Source organism: Pongo pygmaeus, chromosome 16, assembly GCF_028885625.2.
Source record: "Pongo pygmaeus isolate AG05252 chromosome 16, NHGRI_mPonPyg2-v2.0_pri, whole genome shotgun sequence".
Classification (NCBI taxonomy): Eukaryota; Metazoa; Chordata; class Mammalia; order Primates; family Hominidae; genus Pongo; species Pongo pygmaeus.
The window spans coordinates 72475541-72500981 of record NC_072389.2 but is presented as its reverse complement, the minus strand read 5'-3'; the positions used below and the strand labels follow the sequence as shown (position 1 = coordinate 72500981).

Sequence of the window (25441 nt, the reverse complement as noted above, 5' to 3'; positions counted from 1 at the left end):
ATAATTGTCACTTTGTAATACGTTATGAAATCTGGTAGGCTAAATTTACTATCATACCCTTTCAAGAGAAGCTTTAGTATTTTAACCATTTAATCTGGTAACGACATCACTATTCATTTAATCAAGGTCTTATAAAGTATCCTTTAGGGGCTTTGATAGGTAGTACATTAAATCTGGCTGGGAGCGGAGGCTCATGTCTGTAATCCCAGCACTTCGGGAGGCTGAGGTGGGAGGATCACCTGAGGTCAGGAGTTCGAGACCAGAGTGACCAACATGGTGAAACCCTGTCTCTATTAAAAATACATAATTAGCCAGGTGTGGTGTTGCATGCCTGTAATCCTAGCTACTTGGGAGGCTGAGGCAAGAGAATCACTTGAACCGGGGGGGCAGAGGTTGCAGTAAGCTGAAATTGTGTCATTGCACTCCAGCCTGGGCAACAAGAACAAAACTCCATTTCCAAAAACAATACTAACAAAATTAATGAATAAATGAATAAATAAATAAATAAATCTATACAGAAACTTAAGGTAAATTGTTGCCTTTGCTATTTCTAGTCTTCTAGGCTGGAATGGGCATAGCTTCCTCTTATTTTAATCTTCATTTATTTCTCCCAATAGAGTGAAATATGAACTTCTTTGAAGAAATCTTATGACATGAAGTAAACTAATGTTCAAGTGTTGAATGTTTGACATTAACTAAAGGGAATACCTTTTCCTGTGTGACTTCTATCTGCATGACACTAGTATACACATCAGAATGGACGCTCTTGGCTCATGGGAAGTTTGGAAGACTTGGAAACTGGATACTACCCTTGGAGAGTGGCCAGTACCTGGGTAGCTGCAGGCAGGAGGAGGATGGGGCCAGGGGTATGCAGATTTGGGGGTCTGAGGGAGTCCTGCAAGAGGGAAGCCCCCACTGGGGAGTGAGCCCACATGAATGGGCACGGCCTGGCACAGAGGGCACATGCCAGGCATGTAGGTGGGGAGCAGGAGTACTACTTGGGCCAGGCCTCAAATGTAGACTCCTGACATTATCTCCAGATGAGATTATTGACAGTCAGTGGGTCCTTTGGAGAAGCCGTTGGCTATAGGGGTATGGCATCCCCAGAATCTCTGTTCTGCTCTTTACCAGAATATGCTGTGAGTATTTCACAGCTGCGTTCAGCAGGAGGCAGGAGTCTGTAAGTTCTGTTTTTTGTTTTTGCTTTTGTTTCTGTTTGAGATGGAGTTTTGCTCTTGTTGCCAAGGCTGGAGTGCAATGGCATGATCTCAGCTCACCTCAACCACTGCCTCCTGAGTTCAAGCGATTCTCCTGCCTTAGCCTCCTGAGTAGCTGGGATTACAGGGATGCACCACCACACCCGGCTAATTTTGTGTTTTTAGTAGAGATGGAGTTTCTCCATGTTGGTCAGACTGGTCTCAAACTCCCAGCCTAAGGTGATGCCCGCCTCAGCCTCCCAAAGTGCTGGAATCACAGGGTGAGCCACTGCGTCTGGCCCTGTAAGTTCTGTTAAATGCTTACTACACACACCAAATCCTCTGCTTGGAACTCTACTGTTGCTACCTTTTTAAATCCTCACTACAGCCTGATGAGGTACGTATCATTACACCCGTTTTGAGATGAGGAAACTAAGGCTGCAAAAGGTTAAGGACAAAGCCCAAAGGCAAATTGCTAGTACATTTCAGAGCCCACCATTGAACTTGGCATTGTGTTCAGAGCCCATATCCTTATTCTTTCCATTCACCACTCTGCCTTATCTGAGAGCAGGGTCTCAGTGAGTGCTTGTCACTTGGGGAGGAATGAAACATGAGCAAGTCCCAAGTCTTGACCAAGTCATTCATTCACTGGCTGTCGGTCACATGCTCCACTTCTCCCAGAGTGACATCACCCACTCCATGGTTTCGTCCACCCACATCTGTCACATCTGTCCTTCCAACCCCGACTTCTTTCCTAAAGTTGGCACTTGAACAGCCTACTTTCTGATGGTAAATGTAGGAGAATGTCTCATATCTCATGCCAGAAGGGAACACCCATGTCTCCTTCATCTCCCAAATCTGCTTTTCTCCTGTGCTTTTTCTCCGTGAACAATGCCACCATCGATCTATTATTCACCAAAGCTTCCTGATTTCTTCCTAGACAGGTCTAAATCTGTGTCTTCTTCTCTGACTCAGCAACCACCCCCCTGGGCTGAATCCTGTCCATTTAGCATGTGTCTGACCCTTGGCTGCCTATCCCCCAGAGCCCAGTGGTCTGGTATCCCTTGTGTGTCTCGGGTGGATCTTCCTAAGCCACAACTCTGACCTTCCTGGGCTGAGAAATACCAATACAGTGTTGGCACGAAACCTTAGAACCGGACTTTTGTACGAGCCATGTCAATCATAGCACTTGTCTTTTACATCCCTTCTGAGGGGAACTGGCCTGCTGCCACTACCTGCTGCAAAAGGGAACCTTGTTTAGGGCCATATGACCCTGCCAGCTTATTGGACCCATCACGGCCACCTAGCGCCAAGGCAGGTGGTTGATTGGCTGGCCAACAACATATAACACGGTCTGGTGTTAAAAAGAGGCATGCTAGGGCTGGGTGTGGTGGCTCACACCTGTAACCCCAGCACTTTGGGAGGCCTAGCTGGGCGGATTGCTTGAGGCGAGGAGTTTGAGACCAGCCTGGGCAACATAGTAAGATCCTAACTCTACAAAATATGAAAAAATTTTTAAAAGAGGCATATAGGCCAGTCAGATTCTCTCAAGAGAATATGAGCAAAGAAATATGGAGAGACTGAGGCCGTGAGCAATGGATATTGAGACTGAAAAGTCATGAAGTATAGTTAGGGCTGGCGAAGGCCCTTGTGCAATGCAGAGGGTACGTGTCAGAGGAGGAAACTGCTAAGTACAGAGAGGGGAATGGAGCTGACACAGAGTGCAGGGGCCACTGTGAGAAGGAAGCTGTGCATCATGAATAGGACTCTTTAAATGGAATACACTTTGTTTTAAGAAAACCTCTCCACATTGTCATTATTTGCTTGTTTTGCTATAGACCAGTGCAGATTGCAGGGGGATGTTTGGGGTCCCCAAGTTTGTCTGACATCAAACAATCCCTCTTTCAGGCTGGGGCCTTGGGAGAGGCAGCAGAAGTCTCACAAGACCAGAGAAACAGCCTCAGATCTTCCCTCTGGGGAATCCAGACAATAGCAGCTGCCGGCTTTTTTCCACTGGAATATTACCACACGTGGCGAGGCACGGATGCTCCACTTCAATATTTAGACTTTGGTGCTATGGAAGTCAGCAGTGTTTGTTATTCTGGTGGCTTGTGTTTGGAGAAACGCATTGTCTCCACCGCAACGCATGATGCGCACAAGTCGTTCCATTGTCTTGCAGCCCAGCCAGCAAGAGATGACAGGGCTGATCACAGTTCTCTCTGATAAGGCTCCAGGAGGGTTAGGGCTGGTCTAACTCCCTGAGGAAAGCTGGTTACCAGGCTTTGAGGGCTGGGGTAGGGGACAGGTGCCAGGGCCAGCCCCTTAAGACTGTGGGCACAGCCACCTTAGTGTATAAAGAAGGGGTTTGCAAGTATGGGCTCTACAGTCAGACCTCCTGGATTGGTAAACTGTCTCCACTACCAGCTGTGTGACCTTGGGTAAGACACTTAACCTCTCTGTGCCTCAGTCTCAGTCTCTCCATCTGTAAAATGGAGATAATTATAGTATATACCACATAGAGTTTTATCAGGATTAAATGAAGTAAAATATAAGGTTGACCTATAAGAAATTGTCTTTTTCTTTTTTTTTTTTTTTTTGAGATAGAGTCTCGCTGTGTCGTCCAGTCCGGAGTGCAATGGCGCCATCTTGGCTCACTGCAACCTCCACCTCCTGGGTTCAAGCGATTCTCCTGCCTCAGCCTCCCAAGTAGCTGGGATTACAGGCGCCCTCCACCACGCCCAGCTAATTTTTGTATTTTTAGTAGAGACGGGGTTTCACCATATTGGCCAGGCTGGTCTCGAACTCCTGACTTTGTGATCTTCCCACCTCAGCCTCCCAAAGTGCTGGGATTACAGGCGTGAGCCACCGTGCCTGGTGAAATTGTCATTTTTATAGGCCTCAAATGGTTTATTCTAATATGATTGTGACTAGCACATAGTAAGTGCTTAATAAATGCAAGCTAAAGGCATAGAAAATTATATTAGCATTTGTTATTATCTCAGCTCTTCTCTGACAGTAAGTACCAGCCATTTTTGAGCAGGCCTTGCCCAGGCTGGTTATCACAGAGGAAAGGGGGTGCTGATGTCCACTTCAGTGCTGCAGGCACCAGGAGACCATGGACTCCTCAGAGCCAGGCCCAGCTGTGCCACCACTAGCAGAGTCACTTCCCCTCTAAGCTCCTTTCTCTGACAGAAATGATCATATTGGACATGCTTATATAAAAACCCCTCCTGGGCTGGGCACGGTGGCTCAAGCCTGTAATCCCACCACTTTAGGAGGCTGAGGTGGGTGAATCAGCTGAGGTCAGGAGTTCGAGATCAGCCTGGTCAACATGGTGAAACCCCTGTCTCCACTAAAAACACAAAAATTAGTCGGGAGTGGTGGTGGGCACCTGTAATCCCAGCTACTCAGGAGGCTGAGGCAGGAGAATGGCTTGAACCCAGGAGGCAGATGTTGCAGTGAGCTGAGATCACACCACTGCACTCCAGCCTGGATGACAGAGCAAGACTCCATCTCCAAAACAAACAAACAAAGAAAAAAACCCTTCCAGCTCTAGTCGACTCTATGTATTCTCAGACCACAGCAATTTCTCCTTTTTACTTCCCAGCTCTTTGTGTCACTCAATTGCCAGATGCAAATTAAACCTCTGGGACCTGGTCTCACATTTGTCCCTTGGTTGACTGCTCTATTTTGATAGCTTCTGAGAGCCTCCATAGCCTGTGACAACACATGAGACCATAATTCCTTTTGTTGCTCATATTCTAACAACTGGGCCACATCCAGCTTCACTGTAAGAAATAAAGGTTTTTTTTCACTTCACCTTCCTAAATAATGAGGACAACTATTACTACTCTACCATAACCTAGATGTCAGGCATTGTTCTGAGTGCTTATGTATATTAATCCATTTAACCTTCACAACAACTCTAGAAAGTATGTACTTTAATGCCCATTTTACTGCTAAGGATACCTTGTGTCTTACCCAAGGTCACATAGCCAATAAGCGGCAGAACTGGGATTCGAACCTGAGCCATGTTCATGGCCACAGCCTCTACTGTCTTGGCAGTTCCTGGAAATGATTACCTGTTCCACACATCCCTCACGGTGTCCTCTTGCTCATCCAGTTATTTGGCTCTGGAATCTTGTCCCAGTTAGCGATTCACTTCTAGTGAGTCACGCCGTGAAATCTTCAGAATTGCAGTGTGACTGAACGGTACTGTGAAACACTGCCTTTGAATCTTTCTTAGGTTTTAACAAAGGACTTCACAGTCACACTCCTCCCTCAGCTTCATCCTAAGAACACAATTTCCTGAGAGGCCCCTGGGTTTAATATTTGCCCCAGAAGGTATTTCTTAATTTTTAGCATTGTTTGCTATCTAGAGAGGTGGGAATCTTCATAAATAGCAAGGTCCTGTCTCCTTTTTTTTTTTGAGAAAAGGTCTTGCTCTGTCACTCAGGTTGGAGTGCAGTGGGGTGAACATGGCTCACTGCAACCTCGATCTCCTGGGCTCAAGCGATCCTCCCACCTAAGCCTCCTGAGTAGTTGGGACTACAGACATGCAACACTACACGTAGCTAAATTTTGAATTTTTTGTAGAGATGAGGTTTTGCCACATTGCCCAGACTGGTCTCAAACTCCTGGGCCCTAGTGATCTGCTCACCTCAGCCTCCCAAAATGCTGGGATTACAGGCGTGAGCCACTGTGCCCAGCTCCTTTTTAAAAACAAACAAACAAACAAACAAACAAACAATCTTTCCTCTAGCATTTTACTATAAGCAGCAAGCTATGAGGCAGTAACCTCAACAGTCTTGGCTAACAGTCCTTAGCCCAATTACCTAGTTCACTAGTGACATTTTCTAGTTTCCACAAAACCACAGCTGACAGTGTTGCTAACTACATAATAAGAATACATAACAAGAATTACATAGTAACTACATAATAAGAATCTTCCTTCCTCCAGTTTCCAATAACATGCTCCTCATTTACTTTTAAGTCCTCACCAGCAGTCTCTTCAATGTCCTTCCAGCTTCTACCAATTGCTCAGTTCCAAAACCATTCCTAAATTTTAAGTTTTTATTATGGCAGCCTCCCGCTTCTAAATACCAAAGTCTTTATTAGTTATCTATTGCTTTATAAAGAATTACCCAAAACTTAGCAGCTTAAACTTTTTTTTTTTTTTTTTCCTCCATGCAGTTTCTGAGGGCCAGGAACCTGGGTGGTTCTGGCTTAGGGCCTTCCATAGGTTGTAGCCAAGTTGCTGGCCAGGGCTGCAGTTATGATTTGACTGGGGATGGAGGATTCACCTCTAATATGGGGTCTTTCATGTGGCTGTTGGCTAGAGGCTCAGTTCCTCACTGACTATTGTCAGGAGGCCACAGTTCCTTGTCATGAGAGACTCCAGAGGGCTGCTTGGCATAACAGCTGGCTTCCCTCAAAACAAACTATTCTAAAGAGAGTGACCAAGAGGAAAGTAACAATGCCTTTTATGATCTAGTCTCTGCATTCACACACGATCACTTCTTCTTTATTCTATTGGTCATAAAAACCAATCCAGACACACAGGGACTAACAAGGATATGAACACCAGCAGATGAAGGTCATCAGTACCATCTGGGAGGCTGGCTACCACAACAGTAAGACACTGAATGCTTTCACCTAACACCTAGAATAAGATAGTGATGTGTACTCTCACCACTTTAACCCAACATTCTAGTGGGAGTTCTAGCCAGTGCAATAAAGCAAAAAATAAAATGCATTCAAATTAGAAAGGAAGAAGTAAAACACCCTTAATTTGCAGATGACACAATTGTCTAGGTAGAAAATTATAAGGAGTCTACAAAAAAGCCGCTAGAACTAATAAGTGAATTTAAGAAATTTATAGGATACAGGCCGGGCATGGTGGTCACACCTGTAATCCAGCCTGACAAACATGGTGAAACCCAGTCTCTACTTAAATACAAAAATTAGCCAGGCGTGGCTGATCTCAGTTACTTGGGAGCTTGAGGCAGGAGTATCACTTGAACCCAAGAAGTGGAGGTTGCAGTGAGCCAAGATCACGCCACTGCACTCCAGCCTGAGCAACAGAGTGAGACTCCCTCTCAAAAAAAAAAAAAAAAAGAAAGAAAGAAAAAAGAAATGTATAGGATACAGATCAATTTTTTGGATGATCAATTGTATTCTTAAACACCAGCAACAAAGAATTGGAAATTAAAATTTTAAAAAACCAAAAATATTTTTAAATGAAAAGTTGCACATGTTCACAACTGAGCAGCTTTCTCAGTCTGCTCCCTGCCAGTAGAATTTGAGGGGTTCAAAGAGCCTCTGTTCATTTTGTACTGTCTCTGTCCCTTTCAGTCTAATCTAGCAGTATTTCTGCCAATATATTTCTTTTAAAACTCTGTGGGTCATCAAAAATATGAAATACTTAGGGACAAATGTGGCAAAAGATGTGTAAGACCCATGCACTGAAAATATTGCTGAGAGAAATCAAAGATGACCTAAATAAGTGAAGAGATATATATCCTCATGGATTAGATGACTCAGTAATATTAAGCTGTTAATTCTGTTAAAGTTGATCTACAGACTCAGTACTATCCCAATAAAAAACCCAGCATGCTGTTTTTTGTAAAAATAACAAACTGATTCTAAAAACGACATATGACAGCCCAAACAATTTTGTAAAAGAAGAAGAAAGTTGTTGAAATTGCACAAATTTCCACATCTATAAAGCTCCAATGATCAAGATAGTGTGGTATTGGTGTCAAGTTAGACAAATCGGAGCAGGGTGAAGAACAAGAGGCAAGAAAGACCCCTGGACAGACCAAAACCTGCATGCCGCGCTGCATCCCGCGCCCAGGGCCTACGTCCCGCCGCCGTTGCCGCCACCACCGTGCCCAAGAGAAAGGCTGAAGGTGATGCTAAAGGAGATATAGCCAAGATGAAGCACGAACCACAGAGAACATCCACGAGGTTTTCTGCTAAACCTGCTCCTCCAAAGCCAGAGCCCAAACCTAAAAATGCCCCTGCAAAGAAGGGAGAGAAAGTACCAAAAGGGAAAAGGGAAAAGCTGAGGCTGGCCAGGAGGGGAATAACCCTGCAGAAAATGGAGATGCTCAAACAGACCGGACACAGAAAGCTGAAGGTGCTGCAGATGCCAAGGGAAGTGTGTGCATTTTTGATAACTGTGTACTTCTGGTGACTGTAGGTTTGAAATTTTTTTACAGTTTGAAATGCTATTTTTTATCAAGTTTTATAAAAATGCAGAATTTTGTTTTACCTTTTTTTAAGCTATGTTGTTAGCACACAGAAAACTTCATTGTGTTTTTTTGGAGAAGGGGCATATGTCACTAACAGAATGTCTCTGAAGCTGGATTGACGTGGGGAAAACCCCTTTCCCTTCTAGTTTTGAGAGACTTGCTCTTGGCTCCCAGGAGGGGGGATTCCCTGACTTTGACACACAAGGCCCCTTGGCACAAAAGCCTCGTGGGATGGAAAAACAAATTCGTTTTTATGTCCTCTTCTCCCTTTCCACCTTTCAGCATAGTCTTAACTCCCTTAAGCCCAGACACCTGTTGGGGAATGATCCTCAATTATTGGTTACTGGTGTGTCAGGCAATCTAGACTTTCCAGTGATGCCACTGAGATGGAACCCCTCAAAAAAGCAGTGGTTCCATTTCTAGATTGTGGATCTTCAGATAAATTCTGCCATTTTTATTTCACTTCCTGAAAGTCAGGATCGGCCTGTGAGAAGCTGTTAAACAACATGCTAAATGTGAAATGTCAACCCTCCCTCTAAACTTTCTCTGTTCAGATCATCAGATGAAGACTTCTTGGGTTTTATAGCGGCTTTCTGATTTTTGGTAGTCCATTGAAGAAGGGAATTTGAAAGTTGTCTTACACTGTTAACAATTGTCTGCGCATGTCCTGCCTGAAATACTACGATTGTTTATGGAAAATATCTTTCAAAAGCTGGATACAGTTTGGCTTGGGGAAAAAAAAAGATAGGCAAGTCACTCAGTGGAACAGAATAGAATCCAGAAATAGATCCACACGTATATGATCAATTGGTTTTTTAATAATCTTATTGATAGATAATTCACATCACATAATTCACCCATTTAAGTCACAACTCGATGGTTTTAATATATTCACAGTGTTGTGCAATCATCAACAAATCTAATTATAGAATATTTTCATCTATCCTAAGAACAAAACCCATATTCATTAGCTGTCATTCCCCATTTTCCTCCACCAACACTCAACTCTTAGCCCTAAGCAATCACTAGTCTACTCTCTGTCTCATATATTTGCCCATTCTGCCTCATATTTTTGATATAAATGGACATTTAAAAAAATGGAATCATATAATGTGTAGACTTCTTTCACTTAGCATAATGTATTAAGGATCAACCATGTTGTATATGCATCCAGATTTTATTCCATTTTATTGATAAATAATGTCCCATTGCATGAATATATCACATCATGTTTATTCATTCATCATTGATGGGCATTTGGGTTGTTTCCCCTTTTTGACTACTATGAATAATACGTCTGTGACTATTCATGTACAGATTTTTGTGTGGACATATGTTTTTATTTCTCTTGGGTAGATAGGAGTAGAACTGCTGAGTCATGTGGTAACTGTATATTTAACTTTTGAAGAACTACCCAACTGTTTTCCAAAGCAGCTGCCCCATTTTACAGTCCCACCAGCAATGGATGAGAGTTCCACTTTCTCCACATCCTTACCAGCACTTGTTATTATCCATTTTTTTTATTGTAGTCATCTTACTGGGTGTGGAGTGGTACCTAATTGTGGCTTTAGTTTGCATTTTCCTAATGAGTAATGATGCTGAGCACTTTTTCATGTTATTCATGGCTATTTGTAGACCTTCTTTGGAGAAACGTCTACAAAGCCTTTGCCTATTTTAAACTGGGTTATTTTTCTGTTTATTATTGGGTTGTAAGAGATTGGTTTTTTAAAAAATGTATTCTGGACACGAGTTCCTTATCAGATATGTGATCAAATGTTTCCTCCCATTCTGTGGATTGTCTTTTCACTTTTTAAAAAATATTATTTTTATTAGTTTAAAAATATTTTAAACTTTTATTTTAGATTCGGGGTACATGTGCAGGTTTGTTATATAGGTAAATTCATGTCATGGGGGTTTGTTGTACAGATTATTTCATCACCCGGGTACTAGGCCTAGTATCCAATAGTTATTTTTTCTGATCTTCTCCCTCCTTCCACCTTCTACCCTCAAATAGGCTCCAGTGTCTATTATTCCCCTCTTTGTGTCTATGTATTCTCATCATTTAGCTCCCACTTATAAGTGAGAATGTGCAGAATTTGATTTTCTGTTCCTAGGTTAGTTTGCTAAGGGGAATGGACTTCATCTCTATCCATGTTCCTGCAAAGGACATGATCTCATTCCTTTTTATGGCTGCATAGTATTTCACGGTGTATATGTACCACATTTTCTTTATCCAATCTGCCATTGATGAACATTTAGGTTGATTCCATGTCTTTGCTATTGCTTTTCACTTTTTTGATGCTATTATTAATATTTGCAAAACAATTAAATTTTGATGTGCTTCAATTTGTCTACTTTCTTTTGTTGCTTGTGCTTTAATTTTTATATTTAAGAAACTATGGTCTAGCTCAAGGTAATAATTTACTGCTATGTTGTCTTCTAAGGGTTTTATAGTTTTAGCTCTTACTTAGAGGTTTCTGATCCATTTTGAGTTTATTATTGTACAGGATATGAGGTAGGGTTTAAACTTCATTCTTTGGCACCTGGATATCTAGTTGTTCCAGCACCATTTGTTGAAAAAGTTATTCTTTCCTCAGGTTAATTGATTTTTGACAAAGATGTTAAGGCAGTTCAATGAGGAAAGGTTAATATTTCCACCAAATAGTGTTGGAACAATGGGATATCCATATGCAAAATTGTGAGCCTTGACGCTTACTTCACACCAAGTACAAAACCTGGCTCTAAATGGGCCACCAACCTAAATGTAAGACCTAAAACTATAAAGTTTCTGTAAACAGAAGGAAAAAAATCTAGTGATCTTGGGCTAAGCACAGGCTATAAAAGTTGCTGAATTATGCTTCATAAATATTTTGAAATTTTCTCTCCAAAAGACCATGTTATGTTAAGAAAGTGAAAAGGCAAACTACAGACCGGAGAAAATATTTGCAAAATATATCTAATAAAGAACTTGTATTTGGAATATATAAATATATCTTATAACTCAACAGTTAAAAGAAAAATAACTCAATTTAAAAATGGGCAAAAGATTTGAATGAATACTTCCCCAAACATTAGATACAGATATCAAATAAGAATATAAAACATTTTTGACATTATGAATCATTAGAAAAATACAAATCCAAACCACAATACACACCCACTAGACTGGCTAAAATTAAAAAGGCCAACCATCATACCACATGTTGGTAAGAATGTGGAACATTTGCATTCCGCTAGCGTTCATGCACTGTTGGTGGGGATGTAAAATGGCACAATCACTTTGGAAAACCGTTTGATAGTTATTTAAAAAGTTAAACACATACCTACCATATAGTTCCCCATTCTATTCCTAGGTATTTACCCAAGGGAAACAAAAACATATGTCCACACAAAGACATGTACATGAATGTTCATAAAACATTATAAACATAGGGTTTATATATATGTATATATATATATGAGATTTATTTTAAAAGTGGCTAATAAGGTTGTTCTCAAATAACATTATTTATTAGGCATTTGTGATTCCGCTGAGCAGTGAATCAATTGTAACTAGCTATGTTTTGATGGCTTCTTAGTTTAACATTGCTGTTTTATTCAACCTATTGCTAGATAAAATGTATAGATTACACTAAAGTACCATTTATATAAAAACAATATTATAACTACACAAAGAGAAATCAAAATGAAATGGAAAATTCAACCATAATGTACTCTTTGGACAATTCAACTCATTTATTTTTCCTTGTTCCCATCTGGTACTTGTCTGCATGCATAAAACATTGTTATGTAGTTGTAGAAATCCGATTTTGCATTCAGCTTTTGAAAAACAATTGTAATATTGTAATCTGTTTTTCACATTGCTGCTTAGTCTTCACAATTATTTTTAATGACCATGTTATTTATTCTGTGGATTTACCACACTTCAACATTTCTTCTATTGATAGATATCCATGTGTTTTTTAAAACGTTGCTATTAGAAAAAGTTTGTACTTAATATTTTCATATATATATAAATATATTTAATATTTTCTTTCTTTTGGATTACTTCCTTGGGATAAATTTCTAGGAGTTGTATTATTGAATCAAAACATAACTATAGCTGTAATTTCTATAGCTCTCAAAATATATTGTCAAAGGGATTTCCATTCATTCATTCACCAAATATTTATTGAACACTTTCTTCTTGCCAGACACTGATTAAGTGTTAGGGTTACAATGGTGAGGAAAAACATACAGCCCATGCTCATAGATCCCGCCGTCTAGTTGCAGAGAGAGACTCCATCAGGTCATCGCACAGATGGATGTAATTATAACTATGCTAAGTATTAGTAAGGAGAGAGGCATGGAGCTATAAAAGTATTTGATAGTGGAACTCTCCTTTGCCTGTTGGTTAATGGAAAGATTTCCTAAGGAAAAACTGATTGTGCTTGGGGCTTAAGAATGACTAGGAGCTAACTAGACCAAAGGTGTAAAGGAACAAAATTCTAGACACAGGGAGTAGCATGTGCAAATGCCTTTTGGTAAAGCACATGGAACCAGAAGAAGACCGCAATAGCTGGAGCCAAATGGGTGGGGGAGCATGGGGCAAGACCATGCCTGGACTGTGGGCCATGTGAAGAGCTTTGGTCTTTATCCTGAGAGCAACAGGATCCTACTGAACAGCATATGTGCTTCAAAGCACTCTGGCTGTTGTGTAGTGGGAGGGAGCTTGAGAAAGGATGGGGGTACCAATGGCGAGCTTTGCAGTTGTCCAGATGAAGGATGATAGTTGCTTAGATGATGAGCATGGGGATAGAGATGGGGATAAGGGGATGAATTTAGGAAGTATTGAGGAGGTAAAATTGGCAAAACTTGGTAGTGGCTTTGACTTAAGATGTAGTGGGAAGGAGAGGAGAGAAGGGAATCTGAAGGATGATTCCTGGTGTAAGAAAGAGAAATGATAGCACCATCCACAGACGTAAGGATCAATGGAAGAGGACCACATTGGGGTAGTTTTGTACATAAGGAATTCAAGGTGTCTTTGAAATAGACAAGATGAACAATCAAGTGGGCAACTGGACTGTGTGTCTGAAACTCAGAGCAGAGTTTAGGTAAGAGCCATGAACTTATGAGTCATCAGTATATAGACAGCTGGCCAAAGAGCCTGCAGGAGATGTGGGAGGAAAATCAGGAGGACATAATGTCACAGAAGCCAAGAGAAAAGTGTGACAGGAAGGAGAGAGTGGTTGCTGGTGTCAAATGCTGCTGAGAGGCCTCAGCAAATGGAAGTCAATCAATGGTGACCTTGGCAAGACATAATGATGGACAAACAGGGTGGGAAAATGAATGAGAAATAGGGGGATGGGAGTAGTGTGTTTATGCAGCCTTTCCAGAATGTGACTGAGACAGCAGAGTGGGAGGATAGAAGGTAGAGTGAGGGCTTGAGGAAGGAGTTTGGTTTCATATATTTTTTCAGAAAGGAGGACTTGTGCATATGTTGAATACTGATGGGAAAATGTGAGTTGAGAGCAGCAGGGTGAATGTCAAGGGAGAAGTGACAGTTGATGATAAAGTCTCCACGTAAGTGGGAGAGGATGACATCTTCTTTCAGGTGAAGAGACCACTTTGTTAGGGGAAGGGATGCCTTTCCCATAACAGGTTTGCATTCATTTATAGGACTTCCAGTGAGGACGTAGAAGAGAAGAGCATTTGGTTTAATTCTATGCTGTTGCCATCTTGAATTTTCTTTTCTTTTTTTTTTTTTTTTCTTTGATACAGGGTCTTGCTCTATTGCCTAGGCTGGAGTGCAGTAGCACGATCACGGCTCACTGCAGCTTCAACCTCCCTGGGCTGAAATGATCCTCCTACCTCAGCCTCCTGAGTAGCTGGGACTCCAGGCACATGTATACCACCACACCCAGCTAATTTTTGTATTTTTTGTAGAGACGGGGTTTTGCCATGTTGCCCAGGCCAGTCTTGAACTCCTGAGCTCAAGGGATCTGCCCGCCTTGGCCTCCCAAAGTGCTGGGACTACAGGCATGAGCCACTGTGCCTGGCCGTTTGAAATTCTTAATGATTTTTGAAGAAGAGGCCCTACATTTTCAGTTTGCACTGGACTCTGCAGATCACGGGGCTGGTCCTACCTCCAACAACGTCAGAGCTATTGCTCTCCCGCAGACCTCACCAGAATGGAATATAATCATCTCAACCTTTTTGTTATGGCTGTTAATTTAATAGGTGGAAATGTGCGCCTCAGTTGTTTTAATTTGCATTTCTTTGATTACTGGCCAGGTTGACTGTGTTTCCTCGAGTCTGTTTACTAACCATGCTTCCTTTTATGTGAGCCGCCTGTGTCCTTTGCCCATTTATGTTTTCAAACGCCAAAATAAGTTTCCTGTCTGTGGGAATGAATCACCAATTTTTTAAATGTATGGAGAGAATGTTTTCTGCAGAAACAGCCTGGGGTTTCAGGAAGGCAGGCCCAGTTCAGGGGTGCCTTGGGAAGCAAAGGTCCTGTCATTCCAACACTAAGGTAAGAATAGTCCTGTTGGTGTATGGCAGTCTTTGAATGGAATACTTTTCCATCTAGGTTCTTCTTGAATCCTCAGTTGTCTGAAAGCTATGTCTGCCCCTCTGTGCCCTGCCTAGGCTTTTCCTCCTGCCTGGCCTGCCTGCCATCTCCCTATGGGCTGCCCCATGACCAGACTCACGGCACCCTAGTTATGCTGCTATTTAAATATTCAAATTTTTCTGTATATGTTTCTATATATGTGTATTTATATATACATCAATATAAATATATTGATATATATAAGTAAACATATATCAACATATATCTATATTGATATATAGATATAAATACACACATACATAACATTTTACAGTAATTATTGATTTTACATCTGTTTTCTTTTCTGGGCCACGAGCTCCCTCATGCTTTAGGCTCTTCCTTTCTTTTTCTTTTTAAAATTGTTATTTTATTTTATTTTATTTTATTTTTCTAATAGAGACAGGGTCTCTCTGTCACCCAGGCTGGAGTGCAGTGGTGCAATCATAGCTCACTGCAGCTTCAGACTCCTGGGCTCAAGCGATCCTCCTGCCTCAGCCTCCCAAAGTGCTGCTGGGATTACACAGGATTACAGGCATGAGCTACCACATTGGGCCCCCTTCCTCCCTCCCTTTCTTCCCTTCCCCTTCCTTCCTTCCTTCCTTCCTTCCTTTCTTCCTTCCTTCCTCCCTTCCTCCCTCCCTTCTCTTTCTCTCTCTTTCCCTTCCTCTCTCTGTTCTTCACTCATTTGTTCACTCTCCCTCTTTCTCTCTTCATCCTCATTGCCTCACATGGTGTCTGCACATACCAGGCACTCAACTTGATGTTAACAAGTGGATGAAATCAAGTGATGAGTAACTTGTATGTGAAGCTCTCGGGGCTGCTTTCTTCTCCATCCCCACAGTTCTTTTATCCCTGGCTACGTTCTGTTTTTCTGACCACATCTGAGCAGCATGCTCTATCTGGGGCACCAACTTTAGGGACTAAAGTCTCTAGAATGCTCAGTCTGGAAAGGAAGGGAGCTGGAACTCTGCCATCCGATATTTGAAAGCTGTTGGTTCCTCATCGTGATGAACAGGTAAGAGGGTTGGCTTTGGATCTAGTCTGATGTGGGTTCAAATCCAGCTCTGCCACTAGTTGTGTATTCTGGGGATGAGTGGCTTAACTCCCAAGTTTCTGTTTCCATAAAAAGGGACTTGCTTATTTCAAAGGTGTTGAAGATTAAATAAGATGGACAATGTTAAAGCAGGTAGCCTAGGGCCTTGTGCATAGTAGGTGATTATTCATCTGGAGTTGGTTTAGAAACTGCCATATAGAGAGATCCCTCTTGTTAGCATTGGAACCAATGAGTGGAAGATACAAGAAAAGAAGATTTCAGCTAGATGTCCAACAGCCAGGGACAACCAAAGATGGAATGAGCTTTTTGGAAGGAAGTAACGTCCCTGATAGTAGAGAGATGAACATAAAGGCTGAGATATTATAAGCTTGAACTATAACTATAGATATTATAAATTTGAACTATATTATAGTTCAAATTGTCATTCATATGGCAGTTTGAACTAATCCTCTAGTGATCTTTAGGGCCCCATCTAACCTTGGGGAACTTGGATTCTGTGACTGATACTGGGAAGTCCACCATAGTATATATATGTTGGGCACTTTCAAACATCCATTGTCTTTCCTTTTTCTCCTTACCAAGCCAATCAGTTTATCTTTTCAAAAAACCAACTTTTCAGCTGGGTGCAGTGGCTCACGCCTGTAATCCCGGCACTTTGGGAGGCTGAGGCGGGCGGATCACAGGGTCAAGAGATGGAGACCATCCTGGCCAACATGATGAAATCCCGTCTCTATTAAAAATACAAAAATTAGCTGGGCGTGGTGGCACGTGCCTGTAATCCCAGCTACTTGGGAGGCTAAGGCAGGAGAATCGCTTGAACCTGGGAGGTGGAGGTTGCAGTGAGCAGAGATCGTTCCAGTGTACTCCAACCTGGCGACAGAGTGAGAGTCTGTCTCAAAACAAACAAACAAAAAACCCAACTTTTCGTTTTAATAATCTTTTTTATTGTTTTCTTCATTTCAATTTCATTTATTTCTGTTCTGATCTTCATTATTTCTTTTTTTTCTACTAATTTTGGATTTGGTTTGCTCTTATTTTTCTAGTTCTTTAGGGTGCATAGTTAGGTTGTTTATTTGAAGTTTTTCTGCTTTTTTGATGTAGATGCTTATAGCTATAAATGTTCCTCTTAGTACTGTCTTTGCTGTATCCCATAGGTTTTGTATGTTGTGTTTCCATTATCTTTTGTTTCAAGAAATTTTTCAATATCTTCTTAATTTCTTTACTGGCCCACTGGTTATTCAGGAGCATACTGTTTAATTTCCATGTGTTTGTATAGTTTCCAAAATTCCTCTTGTTATTGATTTCTAGTTTTATTCCTTTGTGGTTAGAGAAGATACTCAATACAATTTCAATTTTTTTGAATTTTTAAAGACTTGTTTTGTGGCCTAACATATGATCTATTCTTGAGAATGATCCACATGCTGAGGAGAATGATATGTCTTTTTTTTTTTTTTTTTTTTTGAGACGGAGTCTTGCTCTGTCGCCCATGCTGGAGTGTGGTGGCGCGATCTCAGGTCACTGCAAGCTCTGCCTCCAGGGTTCATGCCATTCTCCTGCCTCAGCCTCCTGAGCCTGAGTAGCTGGGACTACAGGCGCCCACCACCACACCCAACTAATTTTTTTGTATTTTTAGTAGAGTCGGGGTTTCACCATGTTAGCCAGGATGGTCTCGATCTCCTGACCTCGTGATCCACCCGACTCGGCCTCCCAAGGTGGTGGGATTATAGGCTTGAGCCACCACGCCTGGCCAAGAATAATATGTATTCTGCAGCCATTGGATGAAATGTTCTGTAAATAACCATTATGTCCATTTGGTCCATAGTCCAGATCAAGTCTGATGTTTCTTTGTTGATTTTCCGTCTGGATGATCTGCCCAATGCTGAAAGTGAGGTGTTGAAGTCTTCAGCTCTTTTTGTATTGGCGTCTGCCTCTCTCTTTAGTTCTAATATTTGCTTTAAATATCTGTGTGCTCCAGTGTTGGGTGCGTATATATTTACAATTGTTATATCCTCTTGCTGAATTAATCCCTTTATCATTATATAATGACTTTCTTTGTCTATTTTTATAGTTTTCATCTTGAATCTATTTTGTCTCATATGAATATAGCTACCCCTGATCTCTTTTGGTTTCCATTTGCATGGGCTGTCTTTTTCCACCCCTTTATTTTCAGTCTGTGTGTGTTTTTATAGGTGAAATGTGTTTTTTATAGGTAACAGATCACTGGGTCCTGTTTTTGTTTCCATTCAGCCACTCTATGTCTTTTGATTGGAGAGTTTCTCCATTTACACTCAATGTTATTATTAAGAAGTAAGGACTGACTCCTGCATTTTGTTGCTTTCTGGTTGTTTTGTGGTCTTTTCTTCCTTCTTTCCTTCCTTCCTGTCTTCCTTTTAGTAAAGGTTATTTTCTCTGGTGGTATGTTTTAATTTTTGCTTTTTATTTTTTGTGTATCTGTTGTATGTTTTTTGATTTGAGGTTACCATTAGGCTTGCAAATAATATTTTATAACCTATTATTTTAAATGACAACTTAACACTGACTGCGTATACAAACTCACAAACAAGCAAAGAGAAAACTAATAAAAGCTCTATACTTTAACTTCATCCCTCTGCTTTTTAACTTTTTGTCATTTCTATTTATATTAATATCTTATTGTACTGTCCATATCTTGAAAAGTTGCTGTAGTTATTATTTTTTATCAGTTCACCTTTTAGTCTTTCTACTCAAGATATGAGAGGTTTCCACACCAATTACAGTGTTATATTCTGTGTTTTTCAGTGTACATACAATTACCAGTGAATTTTGTACTTTCATATGATTTCTTACTGCTCATTAACATCCTTTTCTTTCAGGTTAAAGAACTCCCTTTAGCATTTCTTGTAAGACAGGTCTGGTGTTAATGAAATCCCTCAGTTTTGTTTGTCTGGAAAAGTGTGTCTCCTTCACATTTAAAGGATATTTTAGCTGGATACACTGCTCTAAGGTAAAAGGTTTTTTTTCCCTTCAGCACTTTAAATATGTAATGACATTCTCTCCTAGCCTATAAAGTTTCCACCTAGAAGTCTGCTGCTGGACACACTGGAGCTCCGTTGTATGTTATTTGTTTTTTTTCTCTTGCTGCTTTCAGGGTCATTTCTTCATCCTTGACCTTTGGGAGTTTGATTATTACGTGTCTTGAGGTCATCTTATTTGGGTTAAATCTGCTTGATGTTCTTCTGTAACCTCCTTGTACTTGAATGTTGATATCCTTCTCTAGGTTTGGGAAGTTCTCTGTTACTATCCCTTTGAATAAACTTTCTACCCCTGTCTCCCTCTCTGCCTCCTCTTTAAGGTCAATAACTCTTATATTTGTTTCTTTGAGGCTATTTTATAGATCTTGTAGTCATGCTTCATTCTTGTTTCTCTGGTCTCCTCTGATTGTATATTTTCAAATACCTGTTTTCAGGCTCACTAATTCTTTCTGCTGCTTGATCAGTTCTGCTGTTAAGAGACTGATACATTCTTCAGTTTGCCAATTGTACTTTTCAGCTCCAGAATTTCTGCTTGAGTCTTTTTAGTTATTTCAATTTCTTTGTTAAGTTTATCTGATAGGATTCTGAATTCCTCCTCTGCGTTATCTTGAATTTAAGTTTCCTCAAAACAGCTCTTTTGAATTCTCTGTCTGAAAGGTCACTTATCTCTATCTCTCCAGGACTGGTCACTGATGTCTTATGTAGTTCATTTGGGGAGCTCATGTTTTCCTGGATGGTCTTTATGCTTGTGGATATTCATTGAGGTCTGGATATTGAAGAGTTAGGTATTTATTGTAGTCTTCACAGTCTGGCAGTCTGGGCTTCTTTGTACTCATCCTTCTTGGGAAGGATTTCCAAGTATTCAAAAGGGCTTGGGTGCTGTGATCTAAGTTTTTGGTCACTGCAGCTATATCTGCATTAGGGATACTCCAAACCCAGTAATGCTGTGGCTCTTGCAGACTCATAGAGGTACTGCCTTGGTGGTCATGGATAAGATCCAGAAGAATTATCTAGATTACCAGGCAGAGACTCTTGTTCTCTTTCCTTATTTTCTCCCAAACAGAGTCTCTCTGTGTTGAGCTTCCTAGAGCTGCAGGGGGAGGGGGGAGGGGGTAACACAAGCATCTCTTTGACCACCACGACTAGGACTGCACTGGGTCAGACATGAAGCCAGCACAGGGTTAGGTCTTACCCAAGGCCTGCCATAATCACTGCCTGGCTACCACCCATGTTCACTCAAGTCTCTAGGGCTTTACAATAAGCAGGTGGCAAAGCCAGCCAGGCTTGGATCCTTCTCTTCAGTATGGTGAGTTTCCCCTGGTTCTGATGGGTCCAGAGATGCCATCCAGGAACAAGGGCCTAGAGTCGGAAACCTTAGGAAACCACCTGGTACTTTATTTCTACTACAGCTGAATTGGCACCCAGGCAAGACAAAGTCCTTTCTACTCTTCCCTTCTTTTTCTACAAGCAGAGGAGCCTTTCTCCATGTCCGTCACCACCCTAGGCCTCAGCAAGTACTGCCTGGTTACTGCTAATGTTCATTCAAGGCCCAAGGGCTCTTCAGCCAGGTTGTGGTGAATGCTGCCAAACCTGGGACTCTCCCTTCAAGGCAGTGGGCTCCCCTCTGGCCGAGGGCAGGTCCAGAAATGCCATCCAAGAGCTGAGGCCTGGAATTTGGGACCCCCAACAGCGTAGTTGGTGCTCTACCCCACTGTGGCCAGGTTAGTACCTATGCTGATTTTTGGTTCTTAAGAAAGTGTTTTTGTGTGGATAGTAGTTGTTTAATTTGGTGTTCCTGCAAGGAGGATGATCAGTGGAGGCTTCTATTTGGCCATTTCAGTCTGCCTCCTTTCATTAATCCAATCAGTTTATCTAATTCTCCAGCTATAGACACTTGTTCAGAAATAGCCATTTCAGTCCAAGAAGATACAAGGAGGTGTCTGCTTAAGGTTTTGAAAGAGAACTGTCTTCTCTCATCTCCAACCACAAGGAGCTATGAGAGAGAGAGAGAGAGAGACAGAGAGACAGAGAGAGAATATGTGCTCATCTTAGGATAAGACTGTCAGATAAAATACTAGACACTCTATGAAACTTGAATTTCATATAAATAGCAAATAAATTTTTAGTATAATTATGTCCCAAATACTCATACTAAAAAAAATTGTCTATATGAAAGTGAAATTTAAATAGACATCCTGTATTTTTTTCTTCCTTTTTCTAGCAACCCAGTGATTCCATGGAAAGCAGAAAGAAGGACATAAAGAAACGGATACTTGGTGACATCTTTGACTTGCTGGATCAAACCTTGCCTGAAGCTCACATTTCTGAAATTTCCAGATACAAGAACAAATAATTTCTCTTTATTGTTTTACTAGATTTGAGACAAGCTTTAAGTTTCTCAGACTCTTCCTCTTCCTAACAGATTTATCAGAAGCTGAAAGCTCTGATCTTGTTGGGATGCGGATCTCATCAGGAGAAGGCTTACTTTGCACGCTTTTCTTAGTCTGTTGCCTAACTCAAGAACCTCGGCACGGCTCTGTTACTTCTCTACTCAGACAAGCATCCCTGCAGACACTCACTAGGCTAACTCTGTCTTTATTTTTAGAATTAGACCTTTACAAGAAGCACAGTTTTGTCTTCAGTTTCCTCTCCCCCCACCTGGAATGGCCTGAGCCGAAGCCAGCTCCCTCCGAGAAGTCATTACCGCCTGGTGGGTACTGCAGCCTCAGCCCTCTACACAGACTGGCCAGTGTCTGCTTGGCTCCAGGGCAGTGAGGAGCTGCCTTGGGACTAACAGAAAATTGGCCAGCTTGTTTTTCTTTGGGACCAGAAGAAACCAGCTCTTTTAAATTCTCAATGGCCAGGCTTGGAAACCTAGCTTGCCAGAAGAACGGGAGGGAGGAGAGAAGCGGTCCTTTTGGGGAGGCTCTGGCCAGGGCATTAAAAAGGCAGGATTTTGCTGGAAACAGTGTGCCCTGGCCAAGACCAGGTGGAAAGATCAATTTGGGCTTTATGAATTAGCCCCTTCATTTATTCTGGGTCTGCTTTTCCTCATCTGTGAAACAGTGTTGGACCATCAAACCAAATATCAGCTATCAATCTTGTCCCAGGGCCCAGGGGAGGGTCACGGGGTCCTAGTTACCAGGCCTTAGGGTTTCAGGCAACAGATTGAGTACAGAAGGTAAAAGCTGAGATGTGGGACAGGCCCAACAACAAGAGCATTGACCTCAACCTTCAAATCTGCTTAACCCATGAGAACAAGCTGGGCACAACAGCGCTGCTTTCAACAGCCACCTGCAACCCATCTCCTTGTATTTCTGACCTTGCCTTGCCTAGATGCTAACCCTCAACTCCATTTATACCCCCAACAGACTTGCGTTTGATATTTAGACACCTTGGTCACAACATCTTGCGTTCTCTCAGGATGCTCAGGCAGGGGATCCCTGCTCTTCTGTATTAGTGAGTATCGCTATTGTAACAAACAGACCCAAACATGATGCAAGTTTGTGTCATGCCTCATTTAACACTGCAGGGCTGTTCTAGTTTGGGGTCAGACATGGTGAGCGTGAGGGCATGCTTCTCCATGCAGTGGTTCAGAGACTTTGGCTGATGGCAGGCATGCCAACTTTAAATTGGCCTCCAAAATCATGCTGGAGAGCACCGTTAACCAGAAGGAGAAGGAGTGTGGAAGGGTTTTATCCATCAGGCCTGAGAAGAGCACACATCTATCACTTTTCATTGATTAGAATTAGATTGCTTGGCCACACTCAGCTGCAAGAATGCAGTCTAGCCGTGTGCTCAGGATGAACTGGAAATGGGTTGGGTGGACAGCTGGCCAGTGTCTGCCCCGCCCCACTTTAGCCCACTGGCATCTCTGGCAGCCTGGGCTGATGGCCCACCCGGGCTCAGATGCTGGACCCACCCAAGTGTTCCTGAAAGTCCTCCGACTGGATGGGAGTGGTTTGAGAGTTTGAGAAGTGTTATTTCTATCTCAGATGGATTAAGTAGAAGGATGTGGAGCAGTGAGCCAGGCATGAGGCGGCACAACTGTCATCAACCACTGTCACCCATCACTAAGCACATGCCCTCCAGGCCTAGAAAGTCTACCTTGCCACTGCTAGGAGAGTACATGAATGAGGACGAGATGCTAGGGAGCTCACCAGAATCTCAAGAGATATTTCTCAGTCCCATGGCTCTGACATTTCTCAGGAAACCTTAGTGTGTGAGTGTGTGTGCGTGTGTGTGTGTATGATGATGATGACATAAAATAATCATAACAATGCAGAGAGGTTTTATTACTATTATTATTCGCATTTTACAGATGAGAAAACCAAGGCTCAGAGAAACTATGGATTTTCTAAGGGTAAATTTTAAGCTAGGTCGTCCAACTCCATATCCCAAACCTCTCCCATTGCCATGCTGTCTCCTCCTGTGTGTCCTCCAGTCTACTCAAATGCCACATGCCATGAAGCCTGTGGCTCCCACCTCTGAATCTCCATCCCCTTCACCTGTGTCTCTTTTAGGTTTGACTTGTGACTGGATTTTTTGTGTGTCTTGTTCCCCTATAAGCTTCTTGAGGGCAGAGAGCATGTTGCAGTCACCTCTGAACCTCCTTCTCCTGAAAGCAACCTACACGTAAATATCCATTCTATGAATGAACACTTTCGTCAGAGGATTCTTGAATTCAGTTAAATGGAAAATCGAAGCCAACCATGAAAAAAAGATCAAACGACAATTTATAGTAAAACACACACTGGGTCCTGTATTTTGCTTCACACTGTGTTCCCTTCTCTCATGTCCTTGGTTTTCCCAGGCGGGCTTCCACAGGGCTTGGCTCATTCACTCTGGCTAGAGAATTTCCTAACATTTTGTTTATTAATACTACTAGTAGTTCCATTACTATGAATAGCTGCAATTTATAGAGCCTCTAACTGGTATCCTCCTTGAGTGCAGGTCCTGTGTGTCCCCTAGACCCCAGCTCAGGTCCAGCCCATGGATGCTTTCAATATGTGTTTTTAGCATAAATGAAGAGATCTATTTAGTGCCAGGCATTGGGTCAGACTCTCAAAATACATTACCTTTCATTTTCAAAATCACCTAGTGAGGAAAGTCTTATAATTACTATTTTATAGATGAGGAAACTGAGGCTTAGTGAGGTTAAGTTATTGGCCCAATGTCACACAGCTAGAATGTGGTTGATCTCAGATGCCAATCAAGGACTCTCAGAGCCCGGGTGGTTGTTAAATCAGCTGCCTCCTGGTGTCCTTTGCCTTACTGTAGCCTACTGTCTCTCTTTTGTTTGTACTATGGTTTGGATGTGGTTTGTCCCCTACCAAAACTCATGTTGAAATTTGATCCCCCATGTAGCAGTGTTGGGAGGTGGGGTTGGGTGGGAGGTGTTTGTATCATGGGGGCAGATCCCTCATGAATAGATTAATGCCATCTTGTGAGGGTGAGCATGTTCTGAGTCTTACAGGAATGGATTAGTTACCCTGAGAACAGGTTGTTACAAAGAGTTTGGCTTCCTCGGTTGCTTTCTCTGTTTCTCTCTCATCATGTGATCTCTTTGCAGATGCTGGCTCTCCATCCCCTGTCCACCATGAGTCAAAGCAACATGAGTCCCTTACCAGATGCAACTGCCCAGTCTTGGACTTTCCAGTGACCAGAATCATGAGCCAAATAAACCTCTTTTCTTTATGAATTACCCAGCCTCAAGTATTCTGTTATAGCAACACAAAACAAAGACAGTTTACCTACTTACTTACTAACTCAGGAAGTATTTTTGAGCATCTATTATGTGGATTACACCACAAAAGGATGAACCACACAGACATCATCTTTGCTGTAAAAGAGCTCATGGGCCAGCAGTCAAGATAGATATTGAACAAGTGAAAGCCTGGTTAGATGCACACCTTAATGTCTGGTAAGTGCCATAGGGGAAAGAGGAGAATACCGTGAGGAATTTTCTTGTCTTGAGTGGTCAGAGAAAGCCTTTCTGAAGCTTGAACTTACAGGATAAAGTGTAACAAAGAGCCAGCCTGGGGATGGAGGCTGTTCCAGGCAGTGGTAACAGTACTGGAGTAAGAACAGTACTAGAGCAAGAACATGGTGGGGCATATAGAAAGGCAGAGAGAAAGCCATTGTGGCTGTGGCTGGTGGGAAGAGAACCATGAATGGAGGTGAGCTGCAAGCAATGAACAGATGGTAGGGCCACTGGATGAGGATCCTGCATCATATTCTCAGGGCGAGGGCAGACCAGGGAAGAGTTTTAAGCAGGGGAACTGCTTGTGCAGCAAAGGGATTTGATGTGGACCAGAGTGAAACAAGGGAGG

General features: G+C 42.0%; 1 protein-coding gene across 1 annotated transcript in view; it reads right to left on the bottom strand.

Annotated features, from left to right (window-relative positions):
• Window positions 1–3300: 3300 nt before the first annotated feature.
• Window positions 3301–25441, bottom strand: part of ZWILCH (zwilch kinetochore protein) — a 526447-nt gene continuing 504306 nt past the window's right edge. Inside the window, exon 19 of the mRNA XM_063652307.1 lies at window positions 3301–3310. The gene's annotated coding sequence lies outside the window, so the exon portion shown is untranslated. The remainder of the gene's footprint in view (window positions 3311–25441) is intronic.